The 12,104-nt window shown below is 41.2% G+C and overlaps 1 long non-coding RNA gene across 1 annotated transcript; it reads right to left on the bottom strand.

Moving 5' to 3' along the window:
- Positions 1-6,547: 6,547 nt before the first annotated feature.
- LOC108500369 lies at positions 6,548-8,242 on the bottom strand. Its single transcript, XR_001875844.1, has 3 exons — positions 8,228-8,242; positions 7,939-7,940; positions 6,548-6,664 (listed from the first exon to the last, which is right to left on the bottom strand). It is a non-coding gene; the product is annotated as an uncharacterized LOC108500369 (long non-coding RNA).
- Between the last annotated feature and the right edge of the window lie 3,862 nt (positions 8,243-12,104).

The raw sequence follows: 12,104 nt of genomic DNA, 5'->3' as shown, positions 1-12,104 counted from the left end.
TGAGCTGCATTCTTTATTCTCTCTGTGGGTTTATAAATAAATAGATTTTGCCAGAGATGTCATGCTCATAGACTTGCACGAGCTCAAAGTTAATATGACTTTCAGCCACCCTTCTACACCTGTCCTTTGTGAATTTTGAAAGCCATTTTCCTGCCAGCTGCTGAGCTGGTAATATATGATATTTCATTAGTAAGGCAGCTAGATACAAGCTGACATCTTGGTTGAATCAGTTATTGGAGCTGGGGGTAACAGAAAATCTTTAGGGATGCATGAACAGGCATGTTGATAAAACCGTCAAGGAAAAGAGAAATATAAAAAAGTCTTTAGTATTGCTGAGGGCTGTGATACTAATCCCAAAGGTTAGGCTGGCTGAACGTAAAGAGAAGCCCTCTTGAGCTGAACACATGCCTTTTATTTTGTAGTACCTCCTTCCTTATAACCATTTATTAAACCTTGCATGTTAACATAATACATATTCTGTTAACATCTGGCTTGCTTACAGCCCGTTGCTACGAGTGACTGGGAGGCTGGCAGAGCTTCCCAGGGCTTTGCCAATGCTGGGAAGTCCCACTGAGGTTTTTGGGGCATTCCTGCCCTGAGCTGCCAAGCCCAGTCTGGGTTCTGGCAGCACAGGGTAGGGGAGCAGAGCCTCCTGGGCATGCACTGCCCTGGCCACTGGGGCACAGCACGGTGGTGGCAGGAGGTCTGGGATGTCCCACATAACTGTGAGATTGTATGTGAGCCTCTCCTGCCCTGAACAGTCGTACAGGGGTCCTGTAATGAAACAAAGGAAAGATGAAGATGAAATCTCTGCTAGGGACCTCGGCTAACACAACAGGGAAGTTTTTATGTATAAAGTGTTTCATTTTGGCTGTGTTAGCAGTTGCATTTCTCCCCCCCTCCTCCCCCAATTGATCTGACATCTAGAGCTTTTGTCATTGTAAGAATGTCAGGCAGAGAACAAAAAAGAAATTAAAGCTGCACCAACGGTACCTTTCAACGCTGATGAGGAATCACACACAGGGATGGGACGTGAGTAAGAGACTCGAGGCCATGTTCTGCTCCAGCTATGCAGAGACAATATACTGAAGAACAATAAAGTGGAGCTTAAGAAATTCTCTCAGGACTGTGGGATTTTGGACACATGCCCCTATTCTTTTGGAAAGTAATAGCATTAAGTCATGGAGAAGAGAAAGGAAGACACATACCCTCCTCAAAAATGGCCTGTTAACTGTCTGTTCTTTTCCCTTTTAGTCTGGGGAAAATATTGCGCAATACAGGTTATGGATGTGTTGCATTTACAAAATCAAAAGATGAAAAGCCAGTTCTTGCAAAACTCAGACTCAGGATGGGTTGTGTAAGAGAACTGACCTGGCACTGCACATGATCTGATCATGAATGGAAAGTTGTCCAAGTGCTTCCACGTTTCTATAGCTCAGGGGTTTGTAACAGATTCTGTCCTGCCCCATCAAACTTTCACACCATTAGTAGAGTTAGGTGATGTGAGACAATTTCTGTCAGGAAGCTTTGGCAATCATAGTGCCCAGCTACTCTGGGCCTTGAAGCATCAGCCTGAGAGTTTGAAACACACAGAATTTTGGTCCACAAAATTTGAACTGTTCAGATTTTCCCACAGACTGGGAGTCTTATCTTGCAGTCTTGTCTTTATGCCATAGTTTAAATCTTGTGAGTAAAATCTCAGTAAAAGACAAATGCAAAGCCTTTGTATAAGCATGATTACTCTTCATTTGATATATAATGTAATTATTAAACTCTGAAAAGGTTCTGCCCACTTCGGACTATTAAACCCATTCCTGTGTAAAAACTTACATCACACTGAATATTTACTTTTTATTGCTGTCCCACATAAGTTACAGGAATGCCACCTTAAATATGTTCCTTTCAATGCCGTGTTTTAATGCAGTTGCTAAAGATCTGGCTGTTCTGTACCTACTAACAAGTACTGAAGTGTTTATAATCATGCCAAGCTGAAGGCCTGCTTTCGCAACTACAAGATGTTCAGGAACGCATCCAAAAAAAGCTGAGATCAGCCTACATATGGAGGGTTTCCTTTAGTGGAGAGTATTTCTGTAAACAGAGAAGGAAATCAAGCATGTCACTGTTTGGGGACAAGTTTCCTAATTTATAGAAATCACTGCTACCCAGCCGAAGTTGGTGAAGCTATGACAGCTCATTCCCTGCAATAGATCTGCCCTTTGGCTTCTGCAAATGTGTATTTGCATGGATAATGTGGCACAGGCTGAATGTGGCCATCCACACTAACTAATATTCTCCCAAGGGAATAGGATGCCACTCTCAAAAACATAACTTTTGCAGACTGTGTGCTGCACTGTGTGCTGCACAAGAACTGGTTTCTTTTTGGCGATGAAATACAAAGACTGCAACCTGCACTCAGACTCTATTTCTTACCAGCTTCTCCTTAAAAGAAATTACATCAGTGGCAAAAATCCTACTGCCTGAGAGGAATATCTGGCCAAACCATAATACATCTAAAAACTTCAGCATATATTCTTACAGATAAGAATATCAAATCACCTTTCAAGGTGTCAGGATCAAAGACCCCAGCAAGCCTCCAGGCTTTTGCTGATTCAGCCCTCCAACAGGAACACTATTAAATAGGTTCAGGAAAGATTTCAGAACTCACACCCATCTCCATGTCTTTACAGGGTTTTACTGTTGCTGATGACTTTTCTGAAACAGATAATTTTGCCAGCAGTATGCATGTGGAAATGAATTTGGCCCTAAAAAAAAAAAAAAAAAAAAAGAGAGGGAAAACCCCATAGTTGTAAGCCAGAACTTCTTACAATGAACTTGTAAAGGAAAACAGTTTTCTATCCCTTGTTCAAAACACAGTGCAATTTCTCTAAATTGACTCCTACTCATTTTCTTGTCCCTGGTGGATATGACATGAAGAAACACTCAAAGCAAAGGAAGAAAGACTTAGGCAAGACATTAAAAGAAGAGATAGTGAAGTGCTGGGACAGATTGCCTGGAGAGGCTTTGGAATCCCCATTACTGGTGTTTGATGTTTATCTTTTCTCTTCTAAGATAATACAAGCATTTGTAGGGAAGGATAGAGATAGTGATTTTGTCCTAAGAAAAAGAGTGGATGGCTTGAAATCTCTGCCAGATTCCTGCCATCCTCCCCTCTACTTTCCTTGTGATTTATGTTTCCTTGGGGTTTCTGCCTGCCTTCTCCTATTTTCTTAACTCTATATTATGGAGGATTCACATATAATTGTTGGATATTTGAGTACAATAAGCTGTTTTTCACTTTCTTTGATTTTCCAGCTACATTTTGGTTGTTACATATCTGAAATAGCATATGACATATGTTAAACTGCACTTCAGCAAACCGTAGTTTGGAACAAAGGATACAGATCTGGATTTGGAGTTCAGCGAAGAGCAAACCAATCTCACGTTACTGTTCTGCCAAAGAAAGATGTGGTATGTTTGAGGTTAGGGCTCTCAGAGGCTGCTCAGAGGCCAGTGAGCCATCTCCTCAGCCACAAAGTATATGGGCTGGATCACAGGAAGGGTACTAACTGTAGGATCATCTGGGTGGTCTTCATCCCTCAGCCTGGCTGATTTGCAGACTATGCAAATCCTCACTCTACAAATGAGCAAGAGAAAAGATAGAAAAGTATTTCTTTCCATGGTAGGTAAACAACATATTTCCCTCTGCCCTTCAATCGTGTTGCTTGAAGCCAAGCTTCTGTTGAGTCATAAAGCCAAAGGAACCACTGAGTTCCCCTGTGAGGTTGAAAAGCTAAGACCCATTCTCCCAAAAAATAGTTTTGTAACAGCACAGAGACATTAGGATTCCTTTTCTTGAAGAATTTTACAAAATGTCCAGAGTAGAATTTGAAGGTTATTCTCTCTTTAATGCATATATGTATACATATAATGGAATATACCTGTGGGTAAGTAAGCCTATAGGCCAGGGCTGGGTGCTGCAGCCCTTACACAGGTAATCCCCTGATATTGTTTTGAATGTTTGCCACAGATAAAGCAAGAGGGACTCAGGAGGACTTACAAGTCTTGACTGCACACTTGTCATATCGTGGCCTCTAACAGCATTATCTCTGAATACAAAATACCTCTGTGTTTTATCTCACTGCAGGCACAAGTGACAAGTGTCTTTTCTGCAAGCAGGAGTTAGACTGTGACAAGGTTTTCTTCATTCATCAAAAGTTTAGTGCGTCAGTCTGAAAAACCAACTACTTGCCTGCCCACCCTTTGTGCTTGGAGCATCCATTGATGCTGACAGATACTGGTTTAAGAGCATGAATGCCTGGGTTAAAGACAGTGACCCCAAGGACTGGATTTCAGATCACAAAATTGACCATAAGAATCAGCTGTGAAACTAATATGAGAATTAAAGTGAAGAAAAAGAAGAAGAAAACGACTTTGGAGATATTACAGTGTATACTTATGTCATATTGCCATGTAGGAACAAGTGCCTGAAATTAGCAGTTGAATGACCATGAATGTGTTTGAGTGTGGGGAGGGTGTTTTTCTGTTAATATAGATCAGAATCCCCTTTAATTAGAGGTTACAGGTCATGAGGTCCTGACAAACCCGTGCTTTCACTCTGTCTCCTCACTCAAAAATAGGATTTGGGGAAGCAGAGAGGCATGTGGGGGGGATGTTGCAGGTTTTTTGTTTTTGCACAAGGTGTACCTAACGTAGTAACACTGAACTTGATTGATACCAGTTTTAAGCAAATTGGGTTTTTTTACTTTTTTTGGTTGGTTGGTTGTTTTTTTGTTCTGTTTTGTTTTGTTTTCTTTTTTTTCCTGCCCTTAAGCAAACCTGAGAAGTGTTCCAGGGCTGTGGCTTCAGCAACAAGCAGCATGAGGCTGGCTGAGCTGCACAGACTCCCACAAAGGGTGTCTGGTTTCCAGCAGATGTCCCAGACACCAAGCCATTAGATCCCACCACAACATAGTTGCGTAAAATGTTGTGCATTGGCTCTGGTCCGACCCCGATGGGACTGTTCCCCTTCCCTGGGTGGGTTGAAACATCCCACTTGGGCTGTGGGTTGTGTCCAGCAAGCCTTCTCCCTCCAGGGGATGGTGAGGTTCCTCCTTGTGGGAACGAGAAAGGGAAGAGATAGGTGGGAGTTTTCCCTTCACTTTTACAATTGTGTTTTTAAAAACTGACAAGCGCTTTCCTAACAGACTGCTGGCACCTAGATTTGCTGCCAGGATGGATGGGAAAAGAAAAACAGAAAGGTCTAAGGCTTCTGACAACTTCTAGGAGTGTTGCTTGCCTTCAGGAAAAGAAGGACCCAGAGACAAATGCTCAGCTGATGTCAGCTGGCATAGATAAATGATGGCAGCACCAGGAAGCTAATTTACACCAGCTGGGCATCTGGCCCCGCAGAAGAGGAGTGTTCTGCACTGAAGAATATGAGATGGTGAGGAGCCTGCACATTCAAGAGCATTACTAGTGTCAAAATTGCTGTTGGTCATCTCCCTCTTTTCAGCGTCATGTGCCTCCCACCTGTGGCCTTGCTGGGGACAGAGTTTGCAGAGTTTGAAGATGGTAACTGCTTCTGACCACAACATGCTCATATTTTCCAGCAAATCTAACCATAAAAATCATGCCACAAATTGTCCAAATTCCATAAAATAGTCCCATGTGAAGCAGTAGTGAAATCATGCAAGAATGCTGCTTTTGAAAACAAAATGGTCTTAACCAGAAGAGACCATAAGTTTTGTTCAGGGGATTTCAGACCAGGCTGAAATCTGGCTCTGCCCCCCCCTTGTCCTTCTTCCTGCTTTTTTTGAGATGTGTACTGTCAAACTGAGCTGTGAAAATGGGCCAGGCACCACATCCAGAGAAGCAATAACCTGGCACCCTCGTCAGCAAAGTAATGGCATCACAGCCCAGCTTCTGCATCGCTGCATGTGCTGCCTGACTTGCAGGCAGAGTGAACTTCCCTTGGGAAGTTCGAATGTATTATGGTCTCATGAGCTGTCCCAAGCCTCTGCTTCCATCATCTTGCACCTCTTGAGTAATGCAGAGTGTGCAGAACCGGTGCCAGGCCTTCTGAAGCGGTTCTGACACTCTTCTTGCTTAAGTCAAATATAAGTTATTTTACAAGCTCTAAAACAGTGGAAAATGAGCACTGGTACTGCCCTGTTTTTCATGAGCTGACCTCTGTCAGTTTCTAATGTGCAGGACTGGTAACTCTTCATTGTGCTTGCAAGTGTGATCAGGATCCCATCTGCAGTAGCACACAGCTTTTACAACCTTCACAGCCTAAAAGAAGCAGTGTTTTTTGGTGTGCTAGCAGTTTGTTTGTTTGTTTATTTCTTTTAGAAGAATCTTTAACCACAGCAGATTTTTCCATTCTCTAGGAGAAGCACTGGAGGACAAAAGTGAAAGTATGATCACTGGGAGAATAAAAAAATAGCAGGTTAATAGAATCACAGAATCCCTTTAAGATTGAGTACAGCCATTAATCTAACACTGCCGAGTTCACTACTAGACAGTGCCCCTAAGAACAACATCTTTTAAATACCTCCAGGGATGATCACTCAGACACTTTCTTGGACAGTGTGTTCCACTGCTTGACAACCCTTCTGCTGAAGACATTTTTACTAATATCCAATCTAAACTTTCCCTGAAGGAACTTAAAGCCATTTCCTCTTGCCCTGTCTCCCTTTACCTGGAAGAAACAATTTGGTTGCAAAAGAAAACAGGTATGTAGTCATTGTGGTTGTTATTATATATAGTTATAGAGCAACATAAAAGTATAAAAATAACACTTAAGAAAATGTATAAGGCTAAGAAAGAGAAAGAAAGGATAAAAGTAGAGAGATATATAGTTACCAACCGTTGGATCCCGTGATGAGACTTGGTATTTTCAATGTCAGTGTGTGTGTGTAACTTATGTAACAGGCTGCTGACCATTTTCCTTTGGATTACGGGCCTTCATTCTGCTCCCCATTCCTTTCTTCCAATTTATGGGGCTGAGCACTTGGATACTGGTCTTACTACTAAAGACTGAGGCAAAGAAGGCATTAAATGCCTCAGTCTTTCCCTGATCCTTTATCACTCCCCGCATCCAATAAAGGATGTAGATTCTCCTTGTGTTGCTGCTGTATTTATAGAAACTATTTTTATTGTCTTTTATAGCAGCAGCTAGATAATATTCTAGTTGGCCTTTGGCCCTTCTATTTCTCTTCCTGCAATATCTCACCAGGTCTGGAAAGGAAGAAAATTAAATTGATTGTTATTACAAAAAAACCCATATAAGATGAGAAGAAAAATTCAACCACTCACATGTCCTATATTTGTCATATGCTTAGACCAGAAAAAGCATGTGCTCCTAAACCATTCTCCAGTATAAAACTTCCTGGCTACCAGTCAGGCTCAGAGACTTGCCATGCTGGAGGCTGCTGCCTGAAGGGAGCTTCAGTAGCTCTTTTAAGGACCTTCCCTCCCTGGCCTTCCCTAATGGCTTTTTGAACCTTTTTATGCTTCTGTAACACAAAGCATCTCATGGTGGTGAGTTCCTTCATTTCACACAGTGAGGACAGTGTGAGGGGCTGTCATTTCTCAGCCTGCTCCAAGAGCATGGAAGCACAGAGAGCACAGTGAACACCACTGAACTTTTATTGCACCAAGCACTGATGTGAAAATCAGAGATGTCAGGTGGAGTGGGATTTCTCTTGAGCCATGGAGCAGCAACATCTAGTACTAAATAAATTGTTCTTGCTAGCCTCCATCTGGGTTAGAGTGGTAGAGAGGACTAGTGCCAGGTCCTGGTCTAGCTAGTGAGTCCCTGACTGCTAGGATATCAGTACCATTGATTAGTTTTATTCCAGCAGAACCTGAAGGTCTTGGATCTGATCTGCATTTTCTAAATACATCAAAAAGACAATTCAGCTCACCAGAGCTGACCACTGGAATATTTAGGGAGCAAGAGCAGGCAGATTCAAGTGGGTGCTATAGGTACCATCTTTTGCCACTTCTATATATTTGCTGGATGCCTGAGTAGACAGTGCAGGTTTCAGGAACACCTGTCAGACCATAACCACAGAAATGAGGAGCACCAGTTGCTTTGTCAGCATCTTACAATGATCTTTGAAGCATCCTCTGCCCTGGGACGAAGTGTGGGGTTATGTCTGATGCATCTGCCAAATTCATTTTTGCTCTTGATACGCCCGGAAAGTGTTAGTTTAGACAAAACTGAGGCTCTTTTCTTGTCAACACTAGACACTCAGAAAGGCAACAGAAGTGTGTATCTGTGTGTTAGCCAACACAGTGCTTCTTTGTGCAAGTGTTTAAAAGGGAGAGTGCCCAGATCCCTGTCTTTGCTCTTTGCTGTCTCCAAGATGCTTGAAGCCTGAAGAAAATGCAGCCTCTTCCTCTGCTTAGCTGCATTATGTTTTGAAACAAGTTGTCAATTTCCTTATTAATGATAAAAACATAACCTGTTTTATTTCTTTTTAGTTGATAGACCAGTATATGACTGAATAACAGCACATAACTGAAAGCTTGCAAATACTTTTCTATAAGGATGGAAGCAATATAGGAGCTTAAGTTGCAATACAAGCCTAAAGGTGTGTTTCTCACAAGCATCTGAATTGTGATTGCTACACTTGCTTTTCATATGGAAGTGTATTAACCCTAGAAAATGCTTTAAATTAATATTTCTTGTAAACCACACACACATGCTTTGACATACTGTAAAAAAAAATAAGCTGCAACAACTGTGTTTGTACAGTAAGTACACACCAAGGGTTTGTACCTTTTTAGATTGACTTCTAGATCAGAGTTGAAGAATTGCCAAGAGACTTCTGCAAGGCAGAAAAGTCTTGTGGTAACAGTGTGGGAATTACTCAAGTTGTTGGAACTAGCCAAACCAAGATCATTTATTCCCAGATAATTGCGTCAAATCAAGTCTGACATACATGCAATTGTGCCTGTGAAGGGAGATAATATAACGTAGATAATACAGAATAGGAACACAGACGTCATGAGCAAAATTAGTTCCTGACGTAGCTTCACTGGAATCGGTAGATATCACCCTGGCAATGAATATGATTCAAATTATTGCACAGAAATGATATATTACTGCAACCTTTTCAGTATATATGAAAAAGAACTTTTTAATGTGTTAGTAATCACTTTTAATAATAAAATTACTAAATGCCGTATTCCTAATGAGCTAGCCAGAGTGTTGTAAAAGCATTTATCTAGAAATTTTTTTTTGAAAATTGGGAGAGGTGCAGCAAAGTGTCAGACCTGCTCATCACTACAGCATTTTCATGTGATACCATAGGCCAAAGTAAGTTCTTAAGAAACAAAAATGTAGTAGGAAAACAGGACCTCTGGCCAAGGAAAACACATATTTAATTAATTAATTTGATTAATTAATTTGAGAGAGGATGATTATTCTGCCAATATCCCTGTAAAAAACAACAACTTCGAAATACAGCTGTAGTGTCCCTAAAATTAAGTTTTGTGCTCTGACCAGAACACATTGACTAGGCTTAACAATGATTCTTAAAACAAACAAATTGTGAAATTGTGGGGGAAAAATACTCACAAATTTTTATGAAATAAAGTGACCATGTTGTAAAACTGCTCAATCTAAGCCAACAAGCTTCTTCATAGAGGTCAAGGTTAAAAGGTGCACCTAGACTATCAGAATACTTCACACTGATACTGTCAGAGAAAAATGAAGGAATGAAGTTTGCAAAGACCAATAATCAAGAGGGAAGGCTGTACCAGAGCCCTCAGGTGGGAATGATGCTTGGAGGGTAAAATTCCTTCATTTCTCCAACTAAGTTCAGTTCCAGCCCACACATTGATCCAAAAGGCAGCCAAGGAGAGAAGGCAGTGGTGGCTGAAACTTGCTAAGTGAACTGGCTTATCCTTCTGTTATCTGCTTATCTACCTTTTTAAATCCACTTCCTCCTACAGACAGCTTGAGGACAATACTGAAGTGAAACTGTAGGATGAAATTTGCATAATATAAAGAACTGCATAAAGCTTTGAAGGATAGTGGTGACACAGGTCATACTTACTCTTTGTCTGTACCAAGCAATGACCATGGTCTCACTTGGTGCCTCCATTAGCTGTCAGACCTGCAGTATGACTACTAGACAGAACAGTAACAGCACTAAGAAAAAAGGAAAAATGCCTAAGTACTCAGAATTTGAAGGGAAGATAGTGAAAATTGGTTATTGTTTCACTTCTAAACATATTAAGAGGCCAGAGCGTGTGTTTCTATTAAGGAAATAACAATGAATGTGTAGTGTGAAAGAAATGCAGACTGATGCTGCTGGTTTGAGCAGCATCACCCCTCCTTCCTGAAAGGCTACTCTGTGCAGTCCAGCTCTGAGGCTCAGTTTACCTCCTGCTCAGCCTTGCTATGGCCAAAGTGGCTGCAGGAGTATCAAAATGTCATGTGTGGGGCAGCCAATGAAGGAGAGGGGGGCACCCAGCAGCCACAGTGGCAACCTACCACAGCAGGCAATTTTCCCACATGGTTCTTGGCATAGGTGCTGTGGGCTTTGGTGCCTGTCCTCTGTCATCCATCCCATCACTGCTGAGGGACACCTCTGCTCCTCCTGCACCAGCACATCTTGCCATGTGGGGAGCCTTGCTCAGGCAGGACTTGTTTTTTGTAAATATTTACTTTTACTAGACGAATATTCTCAGTAAGATCAGTGGTTCAGGCCAGGGTGGACAGGGTGGACCACAGGGTGGACAATTTCTTCATTTTTTTCCTGTGGGCTCACTGAAGAGTCTATGGCTCACCAGGGACCCGAGGACAGTGTAGGAACATAGTTTTTCCCATATGGGTTTTCAAGTAGAGGACAAGGCCCTTGAGTTCATGCAGGATAGACTGAAGCATAAATAATGTCATTTCAGTGTGGGGTTAGTCAATTTGTCCTTTTAGTCCTTTGAACAGCAGCTTGATCTATATGTCCATAAAAGCTTTCCTGATTGTGTGTGTGTGTGTGTGTGCATGCCTGACATACATAAAAGATGCACTAAAGAACTGAAGATACTGAAAAGAAATTCCGTAAAATATTTTTTACATGGAACAGCTGCACGTCAGGTCTCTTTAGCTTTATGTTAATTTCAGACAAGTAGCTTCAAATTTCTTAGTGCAAGAATCATGTTCTTTCAGCTATTCTGTAAAACTTCCCTTTTAAGCTCAGCCATCAGCATTGCTCTCTTTTTTCCTCTTTCCCCTTACATCTGCATCAGGCAGATCATACTTGTCTGGCAAGACGGTTGAAGTCACTGCCTTTCAAACTTGTGCTATGTAGTACATTCTCCTTCTTGTCCCTCATTTTGAGTAAAACTTTTTTCTTCATCTACTTGGAGGCAGGAAAAGAACAGCTTGGCTGCAAAGGGACATGTTCTGGGATCAAACCAGGCAGGGGAGCGGGGCTTGTGGAATGGATACAGCTCCACATCTGAGTTTCTATTCACCTTCATCTTCCATAGTTTGGGGTTTTCTGGGTTTAGCAGTAATCCAAGCACATCATTTTGACAGATCTAAGAGTGTTCCGTACATTAATTGGAATCTCACTGGTTTAATGTCTTCATTCAAGCAGTCTCTCTGATCATGGCACTGAAAGGGAAGTCTTATGCTATACATAGATTTATACGAAAAAAAAAAAGGAAGTTTTATGTGATTATGGTAATAGTTCATAAAATCTAGCAGACAAAGAATAATTTAGAATTCATTTATTCATAAAAGCAGAAGTTAATATTCTTGCCTACAAAAGAGTTTCAGACATTAATCTTTTCTCCTGAATTTCTGCTATTCTGCAGAGGTAGTTTGAATTGCTTTGCCATTACTGTTGTTCTAACTTCTTTTTTTTTGTTGTTGTTTTTAATCTCTTCAAAATACTGTTTTTCCTTAAATAAATAATGCTGATTCCATTAAGATGGTATCAAAGCTGTCTTCCAACTTTCCTACCGATTTATGTGAGTATTTGAACAGAACACTGAATTCTGGTCTCTGTTTTGCAGCTAAGCATTTTAATGGTACAGAATAAATCACTTCCCTACAACTGAAGGTTTAGGATTTAAGCAACTTA

The sequence above is a fragment of the Lepidothrix coronata genome, unplaced genomic scaffold (genome assembly GCF_001604755.1).
Source record: "Lepidothrix coronata isolate B3197 unplaced genomic scaffold, Lepidothrix_coronata-1.0 Scaffold89, whole genome shotgun sequence".
Classification (NCBI taxonomy): domain Eukaryota; kingdom Metazoa; phylum Chordata; class Aves; order Passeriformes; family Pipridae; genus Lepidothrix; species Lepidothrix coronata.
Note: the sequence above shows the minus strand (reverse complement) of the source record. Positions and strands in the feature narration are given on the sequence as shown.